The following is a 21228-nucleotide window of genomic DNA, read 5'->3' as shown; positions in this document are numbered from 1 at the left end:
AATGACGCGATCTTATTGAAAGATTATTTCTTATTCAGCTATCTTAATGCCCTGTGCCGAGAACTCAAACAAACACACGATCGCCACATATTTCCTGTAAGTCATCAGAGCAAAATAGGTTGACGTTAGCGCTTGCCAAGTAGTGGCTAATGGAATTCAGAAAATGCCTTTCATACTACACCTTGCATGTACAGCAAATGTCCCTTGTGGTCAACATGTGTCACCTTATAGCGTAAACCTCTGCCAATCTCCAACTTCAAAGGAAGGAAACATTAAACCTACACCCGAGAGAAAACAACAACGTACCGGGGTTCACGTTACCTTCCCACGCCCTGGTTCACCACAATCGAATGCACTTTCCTTCTCGCCCGTTGTCGAACGTTGGCTGCGAGCAGAAGAAATAAATCGTGCACGAGGTCCTCTGTTCTTTTTCAAAACAACCCGAGCACGCTAATCGAGGCTAACGGATATATGCGCACGTCCGCCAATATGTGTCCTATAAATCAACAGCTATGAAATCGGAAAAGTTAGTGAGCAAAAAAAAAAAGCAAACCCACAATCTCGGATCTACCTTCCAGGCCTAGCCCTAGGGGGAAGAATTTCGGGTGTCCGGTTGAAGGAGAATGTTCGAGTACTTCGCATCCGTTCGGGGTGGTGTACTCCCAAAACCCGGGGGGCGAAAAACGCGGGAATGGAACTGAGCCACGGCTATAAATACTGAACAAACGAGACACGGGTGGGTGTACCTCTAAACAGTCCCGGGGTAGCGAGAAGTCAAAACAAAATGGTCCCCCGGTGATCGCAGGTCTGCGCCCGGTTTGGCCTCTGGTCAACGTCTTCGAGTTTTAATGAAGATTTAGTAGGAGACGCCAACCTGGCCGACCACCGACGGGAGAAGATTTTGACTCCCCCGAGGTGGGACGGGGGTTTGGATGAAAAGAATGTGCAAATACACTGGCAGGATTTAAAAGAAGAAAGGCATATCTCGCTAGTTCCATTACCAGGGAGAATATGGAGGGAACGCACCGGGGCACGAGGCAGGAAAGTCGTAAATCTGGCCAGACCTACTACCAAAGCCGACCTCAGGAGCTATTCGCAGCGAATCCAGTTCGGTCCGAAACATCTGCGTACCATTCGTTAAGTCTACCGCCATCCTCGGGCAACCTTCCTTTTTTCCAACGTCGGTTGCCAACTCTAGTCGCTGGCGCGGGAGAACAATTCGCGATGAAAACCCCGTGGAATCTGAGGATGGGATGATGGGCGTGTACGTTCGCGGTTTGCACCGGAGAAATTTAGGAGCTCACGCAAATGCACGGAAAGTCTAACACCCCCCTTGGCCGGCCGGTCCTGAGTTCTGATCCAGAAATAGGACTACGGATTGTCAGCGATCGGTAGTGTGCTATCTACGTCTTGTTCACTTGCAGTTTGCTCGCTCTTTCTATCTCTCGCACGAACTACTTATGGCCTTTCGCAACATTGCGCGAGTGAGTGTCTGAGATATTATAACAACGCTACCACTTCTCGAGATGCTTGACGGACTTCGATGTCTGCTTAGCGAGCGGTCTCCCGAATCGATCTCTAATATGAAAGCGAACCAATTTTAAACATCACACAAACGAGACCAACCTTCCCGTCAGAAGATGCTCGAATGCCATGAACCGCTTCCCATAACCCCGCAAATCGATTCATTCGCATTCGCGGCACCGCTTTTTGCCCCGCATAATACTAATAAAGATAGTATATTTAGCGGAATTTGGTGCTCATTATTTTCCGGGGTCCGGCGGAAAGAAAAAATGAAACTGCCCGCGGATCTTAATTTTATCGATCCGCACCGTGCGTTTCTCTGTCCGCCTTTATTACCGTTCTCCCTTCCGGGATGTGGAGAGGGATATCATAATTTGCCTCGGAAAAATCGATATCTCCCTCGAACGAGAGAGAGAAAAATCATCCGCTCGTTTGCCTGTTCCCTTGGCACACACACACGGTCGGGTACCGTCAGTCCGAACGTGCCGCCCCCCCCAGGGAGAACCTGGGGGAGCAGAGTTTATCCACCATTGCTCCTGCAAGTGCTCCCTTCTCGTGGCCGTCGCTCCAACCTTTGCGCGTCTATATAGATTAATGTTTATTAAACTTGTCGGGGTTACACCGATTGTTTATCGCGAGCTCAAAACCGCGTGTTCAATAGCATGCTCGAAGCTCTCCCGATGGTGTAGGTAGGGTCCGGACTTCAAGGTTTCCATCTCCTCCTTGGGGGGAACAGTGTGTTACCCCGCAGCACCTCATTCGAAATCGCAGAATTTGGCACGAGTTCCTGAGACGAAGCATAGGAAGAATAAACAGTTTGCCATTTGCTCTGACCTGACACACACACACACACGTGCGCGTGAAAACCCTGATCCACCCTGATCCAACACGGATTATTCGAATCGATCGAACCGTACACGTAACACACCAGACTGTCGATTTCTCACTCAATTAAATAATGCTGGCATATTTCCATCGTTCCACCGTCCGGGGTACGGCGGCTGTTGGATAAAATCTTCCAAGTAGAGCGAGTTCTACTCTCGGCGAGCAATTTTAGCAGGTAAATCTTGCACAACTAGTTTATCGATCGTAGCATCCTCGAGCTCGTAATTAACCGGAAATCCTTAAAACATAGTTCCCCATTGAATCAACTAGATCTTCACCTCCATCAGGATAGCACTAGAGGAGGATCGTACGAGTTTGTGATGCTGAATCCCACCCTTTTCAGTAGAAACAGCTAATCTTACCAGGAAAACATTCAACTAAAACGAAAAAATAAACATTTGAATAGGTTGAAATGAAAATATGAATCCGATGACTATTCTTACCTCAGACTAGAATTCATTAGTTGCAACTATAGTTAACGGCGCTCAGCGAACAATCCTGTAAAGGAAAGAAATAAATTATCATACCAATTGGAAAAGTTTGTAAATTAATCTTATTGAGTATAAATTAGAAGAGTTTGAAACCCCGATCAAAGCTTGTTTGCTTCCACAAGCAAAATAAATTTTCAAAAGGGATTTGGAACAAAACGAGCCGATCGATTTCTTCTCCATTCTCGGTTAAGTGGACGGATATCAGATATCGCTCGGAAAATAATCCTACCCGAGGAGATTTCCCCTCTAAAGTTAAAGCCTCTACCAATCAACGCAACGAACACAGAAACGGCTGTAAAGCAGAAACGGAATAAAATAATCCATCAGTTGAAGGTTTTGCGAAAAACCTGAACAACCACCGGACCACGATGAAAATGCCGCTTTTCCTCCAAGAAAGGGATGCGAAAACGGTTGAATGGTCAGGCCCCAAGGGGGGAGGCAGCACCTTCTTTCAAAGGAGACGCGCACGAGCTATATTTATTCCATCTCTATTATTCCGCCGACCATTCGTGCCCATCCATTTTCCGTTCGTTTTTCCGCTACACGCCACGGAGTGGAGGTATGAGCGGTGAAAAAGGTTGATTATATAATTCCTCTGCCAGTCCCAGTCACGAGAGTTTTCCATCGGTTTTGCGCGGTCAGGATCCGCCGCTCGGTAATGGAAAATCCCCACCGGACCAGTGAAGGGGTTCAATTCACCGCACGGATAAAAAACGCCGAAAGAATCGATTGCCGCCACGCGCTTGTATTTAAATCATTTGGGAAATCGAACCACTTTTTCTTCGGCATCGTGTTCCCTTGATCCGGCGTTTTTTGTTCATCTAACCGCGGGGCACGATCGAAAGTTCAAGTGTGTTCGACTCTATAACGGGGATTTGGCTCCGGCATTCCGAGCGGAAAGTTAAAATGTTAAGGACCTCGTAATCGGGGCAGTATTAGCATGCATGGCATGCACGCGCACACACACACACATGCAAAGACGCGCGTTTTCTCACTGGCATGCCAAGCTAATCGCTGTACCGATTCGTTGACCCCTGTAACGGGTTAAGAAGAAACAGGATCACGGTTTTATTGTTTCGGAACATATCATTTTGCAGCTGGTACTATTTCTGCAAAGCTTATTAAAGTGGATAATAATTCTTATGATTTGATTTATAATCTTTTTCATTGCTTTGTCCTTTTGGTGGCAATCAATAATCACTATCTTATTATATCTTAGATGAAGATTTTATAACTATTCCAGTGAAATAGAGGTAAATAGGGCAGCTTGCTTTTCCATTCTAATTGGGGTTTTCTAATAAATCAATACCTGGTTTGGGAAACTTTGTCTTTGCTTGGTTTTCGAAAACCGTCAGGTTTTATACTTTTTATAAACAAATGTTATCAAAAATAATTGTATCGAAATGTTTTCTAGAAATGCTTGCAAGTCAACGTGTTAAGGAATCCATTTTGATTTCCTCTCTATATCGCTAGTATTATTTCATTAGCTCCAAGAAAAATTGTCTAAGTTTATTCCCGGCAAAGGAAGCCCGATGAGTATAAATTTATAATGAATGTAGAACATCACATTTTTAGTAAGAAAAAACAACACCAAGAATGACTTATAATTGTTTTCTTTAAGAATAACTGGACTAGAATTCATTCATTTTCTGATTTATGCATTACTAATATGACGATAAACAAAAATTCACTGAGTCAGGTTTGACTGACGATTGAAGTCTACTTGTAACCTATAAACAAATAATTCTTGTAAGAAAATCATATTAACAACTAAATGAAGTCGTTAAAAACGAGTGTGATGTTTAATAGAATTTTGCACAGAAACAGCAACGAAGCATTAATTTCCGATCGATTACTCCAGTCGTTTAGGCTTGACGCAATACATTAGACATGCTAATGTTGAATAACAAACCTTGTTTGTAGAGTATGTATGAGTATGTGATGATCACACAGGCGTCAGCTGTTCTTGCTCCAGCTGTGATACAAGTTGCTCACCGATCGACCTGAGGGGTTGTATCGCCGGTGATTCATTTGTATATTTTTGTCTAGCGAACCTCGCTTGCAGAACAAAAAATAACAACCCTTTTCAGGTTTCCTTGTGAATCGCACTGACCCCAGGGAATTGATAAGTTGTTACTCAGCGAGCGACTCACAACAGTGACGTTGGCATGCAACGCTTGAGGTCGCATTACCAACCAACGCTACCAGGAATTGGTAACAAGTAGACAAAGTTCGTTGATACGACGATCCGAAGCTGTTTCACAACGCTTTGGCGTCATACCGCTCCGTTCAAAGTAACTACCAGGAAGGTGAAAATGAGTCAATGACGTCCCGAGCGAAACAGATTCCCTCCGACTGCCGAAGCGTCGCAACCGCAGACCCGACAACTGGGTCATCTCCATCCAGTTAGCTGCTTCGATGCAAAATTCGCACGTAAGTGCTGCCCCGTCGGATGACGTCACAAAAGCCCAAGACGCGCGTCTTCTTCCCTGCATCTTTGGTGGGAAGCAGCACGCCTTGCGTAAAGCGAAACCACCACGATCAGTCACCGTCACCGCCGGAGTCGGTCGTGCGGCACTGTTAAGTACTACGCACACAGCTGTCCTCCGGAAGCTGCCAATCTCTATCCGCTTGGGACGTTTTTCCCCCCCTTCCCGGGGGCGGAAGTGACAAGAAAGTTATTCACCGACCGACTGTTCAATGTCCGATAAATTGGCGCACCAAAGAACCCCGACTATACACTGTGTCATATACCCCAATTGGCGTCATACTTCCTCCGCCGATTGGCTGTGTATCTCCAATTAATGGAACGCCAATTTACGTCCAAGTCCACAAGATCTATTTAGCGAGAGCGCAGTGCGTATTTTGATCGATCCGCTCCAGTGGCACCAAGCGTGAGCGAACTCCTGTTTGAGTTCCGTTTTTGGATCACCTGGAACCTGCGATTTGCGTCCGAAAACAAATTTGCGTTTTACGTCCGACAGCGGATTTGGCGCCGGATGACGTACGAAGGCCTAGTTGGACACTCCACACTCACCTATTCTCACCTGCAGTCGACCGGAATGGTTTTTAGCGGCATGACATTAATCCTAACCCCAATTCCTAAATATTGCGAGTATTGTTTTGGTCGAACTTGCGACATCCGGTTTCAGTGAATCGACTATCCAAAAACAAAAAACAACATTAGGCTAGATGGCACACCCTTAGATACTCTTAAATCGTGATCAAATGTGCGAACTATTCCTTTCACTTTCAAGTGTTCAAAAAAGTTACGGGCGGAGGTTATTTTGGAGGTAAATGTAGCGTGAAGCTCTCAAGGAACTCCAACCCGCAGCGGGCGAGTTTAATTCTGATACTCTGGCTCATCCAGTAGAGTTCAGTCACTGTTTCCGCCGACCCAAGAACTCCCACCACACTCGGTATGGAGCTTCAGTGTAACGGGCTATGATCACGCAACCAACCGGCGGCTGGCGATTGTAACGAGTTTAGGTAACGAAAAGTGAAAGAATCGCTAGTTCAGGGGAGCAAAAAAAAGCGGAGAAAAAGACTAGCGACGCGTGCCCATCCTTAATTAACAGCACACTAACAGCAACGTTAAACAGATGAAAGAAAAATAACGGGAGGGGAATATGTGCGAACGAAAGCGAGCCGAAACAGTCACACCGAAGAGGTGAAGTCATCGACACTACTGCCGTAAGTTGGGAAGGCTCCATTTTGGTCCACGAAAAGAAAATAAGAAAAACACAGCGGAAACGCAAGTCGAAATGCTAGTAGACCCTCCTACATCGGATAACCTAAAAAAAAAAGAAAAGGAAAACCAAAACCTGCGTGACAGAACGCACTCATCAAAGGACTAGAACGCGAACGTGAGCCAACAACGCCGGCATCCATCGGTTTGAGGCGTCCAGAAATAGGTGGAATGTCTGTGAACGTTGTACAATTTCTCAACACCTGCCGCCACCATACATATGCACGCACTGTTGCCTACATTTTTTCTAGTGGCCAGTGGAGCAGAAGACGCGAGAGTGAAAAATGCCGGCTAACTAACCTTGGGACTAAACGACGATGGATTAGAATGGCGATGTATTACGACGTCAGGGAGAACAACCGGTCTTGGCTAGAGTTGTTTGCCTTCCCCTAGGGATGGGCTGGGCAGCGAAAAGTAATGGACGGCTCCTCCGGTCACTTAGTCCCCCATTTAAGTCCTCAGTCTTCAGGCCAACAAATGGACACACTCACCCTATAGAGCGCCACTGTAATCCAATCCCAAAACGCTTTGGAACAACAATCGATACAATCCCCACAACGGGGGGCACCGGTGAGTTGGGAGCACTGGGAAATGTGAGACTTTCATCACGGAGAAATGGCCCTGTTCCAACAGTAGACCGACGTGTCATAGAGGCGCCGACACGATTGTGGCCTATCGGGAAAGTGAGCCGCTCATGTTTGGAACATCGCTTGCATATATATCGATATGGGAAGAAAAATAGGATCCAAGGGATCGATCGGTATTTAGTATCGTCCATTAGTATGTCCTACTTAAACGTTTTGTTTACTGTGCTATTATGAAGAGAATAAACTGGATCCATACTAATCTGGATCCATCTTGACTTATTCTGGGATGTTTCTTGTCGAATAGTAATGAAATATAAGTTATACAAAACAACTTCCAGCTAGAGCTCTAATATCTCCAAATATCCCTCCCATGTCGAAGGATTGCTTTTGTTCACTAAAGGCACACGTTCATCCCCACCAGCATATATCGAGGGATGCGCTGTGGTCTGCAAAATCTGCTTTATCTCCCCCAGAAGGGAAAACTCGGTTGTGAGAGTGAGCTGGTGCCCAACCCTTTTTTCGCGGGTGGCAGATGTTCCGCAAACCGAACGAGAAAGAACCAGGAAAAGCTCCTACCCGAAAGCAAACCGAACCACGGGCCAAAAAGGGTTGGGATGGAATTTTCTAAACCAGCAGCATCCACAACGAGATTAATCTCAAGACCGGGACCGCCCACGCCAGCCGGTGGTTGTGGTTTTTGATAGTGGTGAAAATGCGGCCGTTGTGCTAAAAATAGACCCGGTTGGAAATATCCGCAATCCGCCGAGAATGGAGAACGCGCGCACACCGAGGGACAGCCGGAGCATCAAGAGTTGGTGGTTCGGACAGCGACAAGCGAGCTCCGTTCAGAGCAGATTATTCTCCATCAATTGAGAGGTTTCCATTTCGATTTCAATTATTCAGACCCATCAGAAGGTTAAATGGATTTTCCTAAGAATCACTTGGACTGGTTACATAAAATGAAATTTAAAAAAGGGGTTCAATTTCACACATTTCCACTAGAAAGTTTTGACATATTATTATGCTTGCACAAACAACATAAACAACGGCCCGGTTGCACAATACATTCAATACGAACCGGCTCAAACCGAACATCCAACCCCCAAAACCGGTAAAATGCAAAATGGTGCGGAAAAAAGGATACAGCGAAAGAAGCCAACAACACAGAAATAGGGACACAGCACAATCCGGTTGTATTTTAATTAGCACAACCGACTGGGTGGCACTGGGATTTCCCGATGCAGAGCAACTACCACCAACACTTCGGCATGTCGATTTCCCGACCACACACCTTAACCTTTTTCCTCCCGAGCATAAGCCGAAAATAGAACACAATTTAAATAGTGCAACTTAAAATAGCAGATAAGCTCTTAGGCACGCAAGGTGGCCACAAAGCAGTGGGAAATGGAGAAAATGATATTTGTTTTCTGTACTGATACCGTTCTTGGGATACATCGTCTTAAAACGTTGTGTACCAAGCGTTTTAGCACACTTTTTAGTACAATTTGTTTATAATATTTGTTAAACCAATTGTTTTCGAAGGCCAAGCAAAAACTTAGCATCCCAAAAAATTTATATAAAATATTACAATAATTTGTATGTTGCATTTTCATTTATTTATGGGTCAAAAACTTTTTAGAACTAGAACTGCTGTCACCCATATGTGGATGACGCGGTACGGAACGTGTTAAGGGGAAGAGCATGTGTTTAGTACATTTTTAGTAATAATTTTGTTTTCATCTTCAAGGTTTCTCAATATCATTAATTTTTTTAAAGATTAATTGATAAACGTACCACACTTTTTAAATGCCACATAATTTATGAGTAGACATCTATCGCTAAATTCTGAATAATAAAGTTCATTGACGTCAATTCGGCCATTTATTATTCATCAGAGAGTAATCGCACTGTAGTTGATAAGGGGAACATTTGTTGGCAACGCAAACCAACTCAGTGCAGTCTTAAATATAACAACGATATTGTCAGCTGGTCCTTTTAATTTTTTTCTTTGACGCAACATTTAAAAAACACAAATGAAGTCACGGTCAGACGCAAAAAAAAATACACCAATGCGGATAGAATGAATGCCTTGTTATTCACAACGTGTTTTGAATTATTTTGCAATGCGAAAAAAAGGCCGGTCGAACCCCGATAACAGAAATAAACATGTGCAAGATTAAGTTAAGCTTTGAAGAAATCAAACAAGGCATTGGATTATATTTCACAATTTTGTTAGATTAGATTTGCTTTCCCGACATCAACAGAGCTCCGATAAACCTAACATTAAGTGGGCAGAAAAAAATTTAATATTCGGTGATGCATTCGCAAATTGCTGCGGAAATGCCACTTCTTTGAAGGTGTCAAAACGTCGGCGTTACACATCCGCATATCGATATCGACGGTGTTAAAAATCATGTCCCAACCCAGAAGCCATGATTAAACCTATCAAAAAAAAAATAAAACACAAACCCAGCATGCATTCCAACCTGCACGGTGGTCATCACCAGCCAACCGTTTCAAAACGGCATTCCGATGAACAGTGTCATTGTACAAAGAAGGGTGCTAATAAATTGTCCACAATAGTAAAGTGAACCCTAGACACGCTAATGCTTCAACAAAAACGCGTTTGCTTGCTCTGTCAGTCGAGCATGCTGCTGTTGCACCTTACCGAAACCGCGGAAGGAAAGTTAACACCAGTAGGAAGTAGTTGTCACTCCTTGGCCGCTAGCCGTTGATGATGTAATTTTAAACCAATGAAGATTATACCTAGCAACTGTTTTGTAAAAGCAATCACAAAAATTTGTTAGTTAAGCATATTGTATGATCCGTTAACGTTCAACTCCTTCCAGTTTATCGAAACTGGAAATTTTAATCAGGAATGGTAAATAGATTTCAGGTTTTATTTACCACTTTTAGTGCAATTTTTCTAGTTCTTTTAGAAATTGCAACAATAGTAAAACAAAATTAAAGAGTAAAATACATGTAAACTGTATGGGACAAACATAAAGCAAGAATTTTTCAAACATTGAAACACGAAACAAACAAATATAAAAAAGTATAAACTATGGATATAAAAACCACTGTGAACAGAAAGAAATCGTATGAAATGATAATATTAAATGTTTTAAAAAGTCGAAACAAAAGAACATTTAAAAACAAAATAAAATACTATAAGCAACGAGTAAATACTGAATACACATCCATAAGTAAAATTTGGGTTATCGCAAAGTTATTTTTGCTACAAATTCTAAAACCATGGCCCGTTGTTCATAATTTCTCCTCAAATCAACGCCCGTAATCGGAATATAAATCCCAGTTTTGTAATAAACACCACCTCCAACGGCTCTAGAACGGTACGCCGCAATGAAGACTGATGCCTCCCGCGTGGTCCCATCTCTGATGTCTAATATTTCGCGATCCGTCGGCGGCGGCATCGTCGTGGTGGCAACAATTCGTTTACATACAGAAAACCCAAGCGAGTTTCGCTCAAGCGACCGCACACACAGAAATACCACTGCAACCCGATGCCGGTGGCCGAAACGGGGCAGGGGGCGTGACGCGGGGAGACGATTGCTTTGGGGACCCAAAAAACCCCCTCCGACCGGCGTGACTTGGCGTACTCCGTCGTCGTCGTGTGTCTGCCCATCCGGAGGTCCACCCACCGACAAACATTGTTCGCGTGCTATTCTTGTTTGGGGGGACATTTGAAGTGAGGGAAGGGGACACTGTCACGGAGCACGGAGCGGTAGGGCGGATCGGGCCGCACGGTTATGCCGTCATGGTGTGGATCATTTGGAGTGACAGAGGGCAACGGGGGAAGGAAAGGAAAAGAGCCGCGCGGAATGGACTGTCGTGCGCGGGAAAATGAACTGAAGATGCAGAGAATGGGAGGCTGGCAGAAGGGTAGGGAGGGGCAAGCGAAATGAGCGAACGAATGTTGAATTATAAATAATGATGAGCAAGCAAATGAGCTGCTGCTGCCACGTATTGTATATATTCGCTGCGGTCTTTTAGTCTTCGGCACCTAAACGCCAGCCAAACCCATATTCCACTACCCACTAACCCCACCCACGCACACACACACACACACAGTTTGCGACGAAAAACTATCAGCGAACCATTGGGGCAAAAAAAAAACAACACCATCCGCCTATTCAGCGTTTTCGCGGATTTGCTGAAGGCGCATCTCCTCGTACGTTCGACGTGTTTCATTTCCGCCTGCATCCGAACGGAACCAATTTCCCGCCTCCACCACCCGGGAACTTGAGGTTCTAATGGCCCCGTTTTGTTCCTCCCTTCTAGGTCCATCACCAAACAGTGCCGGAGATGTCGATCGTCGATGGTGTTCCCCTCTTGCAACGATCGATGATTGCAGTTTATGAGTGGAAAAGAAGACAAAACCACGGCTTGGAACAGCGATTTTTGTATGGATAACATATTTTATATAAATTTTAAATTTTAAATTCCTTTTTGTTTATTTATTGTTTTAAAGTAGTAAAATTGCAAAATCAAAACAAATGCAAAACTTTTAAAATAGTTTAAGAAAGTACAAGTCAACAACACGATATTTATAAGTTGTAAAATTGCAAAAACAAAACAAATGTTTAACTTTAAAAATAGTTTAAAAAACTACAAGTAAACAACAAGAAAACAACATGATAGGGTTAAGATCGAAAAGTCACACAAAAAGAGTAAACTAAAAAGAAACTATTGAAATGCAACAAAAAATTGAAAAGTTTGACATGTTTTATGTTACACTCATAAATGGAGCGTAAACCTCGAATTGGTACATAAACCCCACATACGCAAAAGCACACATACACATCACATAATCACATGTGATCCATTAGAACAAGCCATTCCAATCATGGGAAAGGATACTGATAGAGTCCTTTTTAGAGCACGACACTACCCCCCTCAACCCCCACACAGCCAATTCAGTAGCCTACCCTTGTTGTGTTGAAACAAGAAAATGGCGATTGGCAAGGATAATGAAATCCTGGTTTAAGGAAAGGGAGAAGTGAAGTGGGGGAATCCACTCACAACGATGAGAAGGTGGAGCGGGGCCCATCGTGACGTCATTCGATATCCTTGACCGAAAAGCTGTCACTCGATGTATGTTCACGCAGCATTACGTTTCGTCCCTCCTCCCCCCCCCCCTTGTCAAACGTACCTTCACTCTTTGACATTATTTTCCCTCTCTCTCTCTTGTTCTCTCTCTCCATCTTTGATTTCTTCTCTTAACGTTTGTCGAAGCAAACATTCCCTGAGCAAAGGAGAGCGAGAGTGGATGAAGAATTAACCACAAACCACTGAGAGGTGAATGTCAAAATAGACAAGCAAATGCCAACGCTAGAAGTGAGATTGGGGGGGAAAAAACAGTTTCCACCAACGAGAGATAACCCAAAAATCACAGCTTTTGGGTACTTTTCCACGCTCGAAGGTGAGATAAGCCCAATCATGGGGTGAACGAAAAGCGTTGAGTGAGATGATACAGATGTGCTTCTTGAGATACTTCGAGACAAATTCTGTAGCGTTTGATTGTCTCACTAGAGATCGGTGAGAAGCTCGACGGGAGTACAACCAATCTCCAACCAACCAAAGCAGACTCGGCAAGTCGGTTCTCTGTGGCCCGCTGCTGCCCGAACTTTATCTTCATTTGCGTCCGAACGTGTACAACATAGTCGTAACATAGTAATAAAACGTCAAACTAGGCCATTGGAGCCGAACGCTTTCAAGTTGCGATGGTTTGTGTGCGAAAGCCAATCGGCACGTTCGCGTTTCCCGGTTGTCAGATGATAAGATTAGGCGCATTTTGCGTGACTTCTGAGACGATAAATATGACCGACAAATGTGTCAACATTTACACCAACTATTTGAGAAACAACATCAAAACTACCTAGACGGACTAAAAACTTTAAATGGAAATCAAAAAAGTTGTGCTAACAACAAGTAAAGTTTCAAACTTTTCAACCAAGTACATTTGTATATGCATAGGAAAGTTATGTTAAAGGTTTCAGTACAAAAATTCAATATCCCATAAAAACGCACATGCCGCGTCATCGAAAAACACAAAGCTCGTCGACGAACGCCCTGCGATTTTTATGCTCGCCCTCGACCGGCCCATGTTTGGTGCGAAATGTGAACTCTTCACACTGAACATTGGTTCCGCCGTTTGTGGCGCACTCAATGCCGACTGGTTTTCGCGTGCAGAACTTGCGTCGCCATGCCCCGAGGGCATATGTTTTGTCGTTCCGAAATAAAAACCCGAGCACGGTTTGCCTGTTTTTTTTTTTATCTTCATATCGTTCCACCCCAAGGGACAATGTGGCAACATCAACACTAGCGAACATGAGTGAGGAATTCAACAGAGATAGCCTTGAATGGAAGCATAGCCCTGCTGACGGCTGTGTAGCATAACTTATCGCAGCATAAACCCTATTTTTAGACACATTCGCATGACGAAATGAAACCATTTTTGATAGGCTTTAGGTCAGTATTATTTGGGATTTGTTTGGGAATAAAATAATTGCGTGCAGTAGTAACAAGCAAGCGAAGGCAGTTAGCTACTGTGTGTGTGCAAATAATTTTCCACCAGTTTTCATTTCCCAACCAAAGGGTGCCGAAGCTGCACTGCGCGCCATGCACAACCTCCAAACACGTTTCTAATCTAATTATTTCTTTGTAGGTCATCGGCAAACAACCGTCGGAATATCGGAGTGACCGAGTCTCGTGTCGTCGATGCGTGGAAAACTATGCTTCTTCCTGCAGGGGCACACCACCACTTCCTACCACCGCCGCCAGAGGGGAGTAATATTTATCTCGACGATCGACCTCTCCTGTGCATTCGACCCACATTCAACCCTCGGCCGGTCGAGGACTACTTTTACTGCCGGAACATGAGTTCGTCATGGGGTGGAGAGACCGAGCTCCGACGAGTTAATTTTATGATCCACTTGCAAACCGCCCGGACGTGGCGTGCAGGGTGGTATAGTAACCGATATTAAAACCCCGCGTTCGGGCGGAACTCTTACACGCCCGCCGTTGTAATGGTACAAGAGTACGCGCTTCCAACGGCTTCAAGTGCTGCCACCGGGAAAGACGGGACACGAAATTGCTTCACCAACTCGCTACCACACAGGAGTACACAAAAATAGCCCAGCAAACGGCCCAGTGAACCGCCAAGCCGAAGATATGTGCCCTGGACAGTTCGAGAGTGATCCTTTCATGCGGCGTCGTTTTCATTCGTAAACCCGGAGTGCGGTGGACGAAAATGAAACATCTGGCGAGCACCAGCATCGAACAACACTGCAGAACTAGGGGAACAATCTAAAATGTTACTTGCTGGCTACCGTTTACAAGAGCACGTGTTGAGCTCTGGTTAGCATCACTTTTCTTGTGTTCTAAAATTAGCTTGACATCCCATTTCTGTGAGAATGTCAACATTTTCTTGTTTCAATCCGTATCATACAAAACACCGGTGAGGTACGGTTTGATGAAGTATAAGAAATATTACACAGTATATCTGAGGGTATTTAAAAAAATATGTAAACAAACTGAATGTAAACAAACAAGCCAATGAATGATGATAGAAAATCGTAACTAATTAAAAAAGTATAAAGTTTCCAGACGTGAGATATAGTTAAAAACCTATTCTCAACCCAAAGAAACATGTTTGCAAAGTTTGAATAAAAATGGTTCACTCGTTCAGGAGAGGTTTAACCACTAACACCGTAACACAAGACTTTTATATATCACGTTGACTGCCAAGCGTTTTAGCACACTTTTTTAAAACAATCTTTTTTAATAAAATTTGCTTAAAACATTTATTAAACCAACGATTTTTGAAGGCTAAGCAAAAAATTAGCTTCTCAAAGAATTGACATAAAATATAATTATAATTTTTATGTTGCATTTTCATTTATTTATAGATAAAAAACTTTTTATAACTTTTTAGAACTGTCACCCACTTTTGGGTGACATGGCAGTCAACGTGATATATAGATTATTGTACTAAAACGTACTAAAACAGCGCGACAGTCGCCGTGTTAGAACAAAATGACACCAATTAGATAACATTCAATTAATTTAGTGCTACTGAAAACAGGATCAGTTGATTTTAAATTGTCAGTGGAAGGTTAATGATCAGCTAAAACAAAAAAAAAGTTGAAAACTGGATGCCGGTTTGCCCATTTGGCGGTTTTTGGACGAAAATGAAACACACTCAAGGGCAAAAATACGCCTCAAGCCCCTAATGGCAAACCGAAGGCAAGCAAAGGTATTAAAAAAATAATGATAGCTACTGCTTGCCATCCATGGCTACCGAAAGAAGAAGCAAGAGAGCACGAGTTTGCCAAAAATGACCGAGAATTCCATTTCTGCTAAACACAAAACTAACCAATTCGTCACCGTCGAACGCCTCCGCAACACCAAAAAACACGCACGAGCCGCAAACCGAGCAACAAACACATGGTCACCCGCTGGTGCTGCTGCTGGTATATACCGGCCACCCTCACACACCATCCTTTGCAACCTTTCGAACCATTAAGGAAGTAAGGCGGGAGAAGTAATTTCGGTTTTAGTACAGACTTTCATAGCGAAATTACGCCCGAACAGTCGAAAATGCCGACTTACGCCGGGTGGGACGAACGAACAACAACAATCGATTCCCCCAATTCGTCACTACTTTCACCACCAATTTCCCACCCGCTTTTCCCGGGGATACCGATGTTAGTGTGCATTTCTGGTGTAAGTATTGTAAGAGAACGAGTTAACAGTACCACATGCTGGTGGTACGAAACAAACCGGCAACCTATAGCGAAAGGTAAGGTTACCTATCAATCTCTCGTCTCAACGATGATTGCAAAAAGAAAAAAATCGCCCTCTCTTTTCGATGGGTGGGTGCGTGGGTGGTCGTTATAGTCTCACCTTTCTGCCAGCTAATTTCCTAGGAAAAGCACGATGATGTAAACAGAATTTAAATCACCAAGTCCATCATCGGCTTGCGCTCTAACATCGCGCCAATCGACAGTAGACTGCGGCCAACGCTGCAAGACGATTTTCAGCGCTAATGGCCTCTGAAAGAACAGTGTGATGCATCATATTGCCACCAGCAACGTCCATCACTAAACCGGGGGTTTTGGAAATTTCGAAAAATTTGCATCAATTGGTGGAAAGTATTGGTAATCTCGAATGAACCAACAAAGTCTACTCAATCAATTTTACTTAACGAAGAATAAGACCTAGAACTAAAGTTATTTGTTCAATAGATGCATATTACATAAATATATAATAAAGTAAAATATTACATAAATATGTTCTAATGAACCATGTTTCGATTTCATAGTAATTGGAATATTCAAGTATTGTTTAAGGTTCCAGTGCCTATGGTTGAAACTTACTTTTAACAGGTTGACTGCCATATCACCCAAAAGTGGGTGATAGTTCTAAAAAGTTCTAAAAAGTTTTTTATTCATAAATAAATGAAAATGCAACATAAAAATTATAGTACTATTTTATGACAATTCTCTGAGAAGCTAAGTTTTTGCTTGGCCTGCAAAAATCGTTGGTTTAATAAATGTTTTAAGCAAATTTTATTAAAAAAGATTGCTCTAAAAAAGTGTGCTAAAAACTGTGCCATGTCACCCAAAGTGGGTAACAGCAGCAACTAGTTCTAAAAAGTATTTGTCCCATAAATAAATGAAAATACAACATAAAAACTATAGTATCATTTAAAATAAATTCTTTGGGAAGCTAGGTCCTCGTTTTGCCTTCGAATACCGTCAGTTTAACAAATCTTATAAACACATATTATTAAAAAAGACTGTACTAAAAAAGTGTGCTAAAAACGCTTGGCACGCTCAACGTGTTCAATCGGATTAAGTATTTCAAATACATTTATTTCTGTGATTAGTACCTAACTTTTTCGACCAGCTTCATAAAACATTCCAACAAAACCATAACGCGCACTCGTATTTATTACCATCACTGTGCAGACACAACTGTCAAACAGCGGATCAAGCGTTTGCAAAAAGTTTGCTGCTGCTGCAAAAATCAATTACTCAATCCTCACCACCTGTCAAACACATGTCAGTTCTAAACATCGCCACATCGATGCACACATGGTGTGCGGGATGGGAGATCTAAACATCGCCACATCGAAAACACACACGCACAGGCTTTGGACACGGATGCTCAACTCTGATCTTCCCACATGCCCCTACCCTTATGTGGCCGAACGAAAAAAAAATTGTCTGCTGATGTTTCCCATGGTTATCCATTCCATGACCTCTCCATCGTTTCATGCATACAGCAGGGGTCATAAGCTGGGCATTACATTTTTTCTCACGTACATTTACGATGGCCACAATCATACAAGCAGTGCGGAGTCCGGGTGTCTCGGTTGTGCGATAACCTCCGGTTAGTGTGAGTACTATGGTGCATTTCTCAGGGTGTTCCAAAGGTTGGCTCCAAAGATCTGCCTGTTGAAAAGCCATGGAGAGAGGTCAACGAGTTAACCGTTCGGAGCAGTGAGTTGAAGTAGCATTATCGGACATCGGCAAAGGGTGAAGAACTTAGATTTTCTTTTTTTATACCATATGCCCTTCACTTCAGATCTTTCACTGGAAGAGGAATTGCATCCTGCATAGATTCAATCCCGGTAGCGCATCTCTAATCTTTGCAGTATCGCAAACGTTCGCTCTATATTTATTCGATGACTCTGCCTTATCTTCCATCCGACAACAACCGGGAAGGACGAACATTGCACCACGAGATGATGCGAGATGAATCCCTTTCATCCTTGTAATGATTTCCGCACAACGGCTAGAAGAATGCGTTGTCAGCAAAAAAAACTTATAATCGCCAAACAGCAGCAAAACACGGAAGACGCCTGCGACAGTATGGCATCATCGTGTACTCCCGTCAATCACTTGAAGGCTTTCGCCTGTGCAGTGGAGGTCCACAGCACATGGACTCTTCCTGTACTCCCCAAGCAGTGGAATCTCCCCCATAATAATGTCGTTAAACTTTTGGGACACACACACACACACAATACAAGGCTAGCATTTCCCTTTAACAGTGATAAGAGTTCAGTTTTCGCTCTGCCATGAAATGCTCGACTAAATGCAGCGGCGGTTTATTTCCGCTCACACCAATTCTATGTTATCGAGAGTTTTTGGGCAACTACATGCATGTTACTGATAGCCTCGCACCAATACCAATCGTTTTTGGTTTTGATAAGACTGGTTTAGCGGGCCTTCGGTTCTATCAACAAACACATCCAGCATAAGTGTAACAACGCTTGTATCAACAACTGATGCCATTTAAGAAAACAGACTGGCTAGACATAGATTCATAAAAATTTAGTCGCCACTGAGCGTTTATACTGGTAAGTTGTTCTTTAATAGCCGTTGATCCGCAATTCTTGTTTCTCCCAAAACTTCTTGCCTTCAAAATAAGCAATGAGACATGGAACGCCATAAAACCAGCTGTCTTAAACGGGATCAACTCTAGCTCAACGGGGAAATGAACCCCTAAGCCGGACGACCCTGTAACGAATCCAACCGATAATAATATGCCATACAAGTACGGTTGCCAGCTCGGGCACTATGTTTGCCAAGGGATCTAACATAAATCCTCTCGCCACCAAAGTTCCATAGTCACTCGAAGTTTATCAAGTGTGCTTACTATTCATACACGACTTGTTCAGCATCACGTCATGGCGAAAGATGGACGTAAGTGGTGCCCATGTTGGTTTATCTCGCGACCTCGCGCTCAAAAGTGTGGAGGCGCATGTGAAGCTTGCAGAATAAATCTGTTATCTACGCCACTACTAGAGAAGTTGCTCAGGACAATATAACTTTTTCGAGTCTTAAGTGTCTTCAGAACTATCACCAGAAAGTTCTTGCTCGTAAAGATCCAGAAGCTGCATCACTTCTTATACCTCAGCAATATAAATTCTATGATGGAAACCATAAGTATCAGACCACCTGTACATAGACAACCACAGAATCGGCAAAATATGAAATTATCGTTGACTCTATGCCAAGCCATGTTTCATGACACATCTACCTCACCCAGAATGGATACTGTGACATCACTCTCGCATACTTTCCATACCCAGGACACCCTGGATAAAAACCGGGTCACATTCTGCCGATTCCAAACCAACCAAAGCTCAATCTGGAACGTCCCGGCTGCAGCAATCGTGAATGATGCTCTTTTAAAATCAATACTCGTTGGAACACTTCAGCTCGGTGGAACGATTACGAAAGACTGCGCCCGAAAGCTAGAGCAGGGTCTTTCTTCCTTATCTCGTATGTTCCATACATGCGACTACACCCTTTAGCCTCTATTTAGAAAAAGCATTTAAAATATGGAGGAATGGAAAAAGTAACGAAACCATTTTTCAGACAAAATAATTCAAATGTTCCTCACGTAGTTCATAGAATTGCTTAGAACACTCAATTTTCTACTACAATAAGTATAAAGCTACTTTATAACTGATTATAGAAAGACACCGATTCCTCTAATGTAACCAACCTAACTTTGACTTATAGGCTTTCTAAAGAATATTATCCACAGTTACCACCTCCGCCAAAGATTACTAAACAGAGCGGAAAGTCAGCTCCTGGAGCAACCCAAAAGGACTCACTCTAGAAGAGTGGCTCTACCATGGGGACAATTTTCAAATGTGAGAAAATGAGCTACTCCAAAGGCTGAGAGAAACCTGATGGAGAGCCACGCTGGGAAAATTTGGTCACTGCTCACTTAAGCATTGAGTGAGCCGAGATGTCAACAGACCCGACGCGTTCTCGACGAAATCTCTCGCAATTCGGCCTCATCTCTCATCACAGAGCCCGTCGAGTTGAACACTCGCCTGGCACACGGTCGGAAAATCGATTTTTCACAAATAATTATGTAAATCTACTCGGCTTTTCCACACTTCAACTGTCGCGAACGTGTCCAAAAGTCATGCAATAACTGAAGCTATAAAACATGCGGAGTACTCAAGCACTTGCGTCGTTATAGACATTAGTTCTTGAGGTTATCCTGGAGCGATTTGGCAAGGAGAACACTTGTGGTCGCGGCTTTCGACAATCGCCAAGAATGGGCTCCAAAGAGGTGTGTTCCCAAATCTATCACTAGATAAGGTACAAGGGACGATTCCTTCATAGGAACTTACACTTACCCCGATTTCCATACCGAAGCTTCAGAGATAGTGTTCGCTTCTGTCCGCCGTTGACAACTTCGGTTTCTTTTTCTTTCTAGCTGTTTTTTTTTATGTTTGCTTCTTTACAATTCCTCCCGTGTGTTTTACTATCCCACAGTACACTCACACAAACGCACGACAGAGCACAACAACAATTTCTAGCCCTGCTAGCTTTCCGGGCCGATTGGAATCCACTTCCGGGACGAGCAAAACTTTCCACGGGCGAGAAAATCAATCGAACCCACACTCTCAACCTACGCACGCACACACACACAAGCACACAGGGTTTTCCTTGACGAGTGTATGTGCGCCTACCGCCCCCCACCTAGGAGCACGCGATCACACTCCAGGTCGACACCGCGTTGTGGTCGCACAATTTCGAATCCCGTTGTGTTTCTTGCTGGCTTCTTTAGGACTAGACAGGCGAAATAGAGAAGAGAAACAATACACAATAGAGATACACGGTTTAATCAAAACACACACCAACATGTCAGCACACATACACACACACACACACATGCCAACCGGCACTGCACGCTTGCTTCCTACCCATCCACCTTTTGCTATTCCCAATCGTGGAAGGGTGGAAATTAATTCTCGATGCGTGTCTACGATCTCTGGATTCGAACTCGGACGTTACCGGTCCATTTTTGCCACGGAATGCAGTACACTTACACATTTACCCAATACACTCTACTAGGATTCCTACTGATTCAAAAATGATCCACCGTACGACAGAAGTTATTTATTCAACCGACAAGATCGATAAGTAAAGAGTTG

The 21228-nt window shown here is 43.5% G+C and overlaps 1 long non-coding RNA gene across 1 annotated transcript in view; it reads right to left on the bottom strand.

Moving 5' to 3' along the window:
* Positions 1–21228, bottom strand: part of LOC131287765 (uncharacterized) — a 38487-nt gene that overhangs the window by 9921 nt on the left and 7338 nt on the right. Inside the window, exon 2 of the long non-coding RNA XR_009189260.1 lies at positions 2853–2907. This is a non-coding gene — a long non-coding RNA (uncharacterized LOC131287765). The remainder of the gene's footprint in view (positions 1–2852; positions 2908–21228) is intronic.

This window comes from Anopheles ziemanni, chromosome 3 (genome assembly GCF_943734765.1).
Source record: "Anopheles ziemanni chromosome 3, idAnoZiCoDA_A2_x.2, whole genome shotgun sequence".
Lineage (NCBI taxonomy): Eukaryota > Metazoa > Arthropoda > Insecta > Diptera > Culicidae > Anopheles > Anopheles ziemanni.
This window is presented reverse-complemented; position numbering and strand designations above follow the sequence as displayed.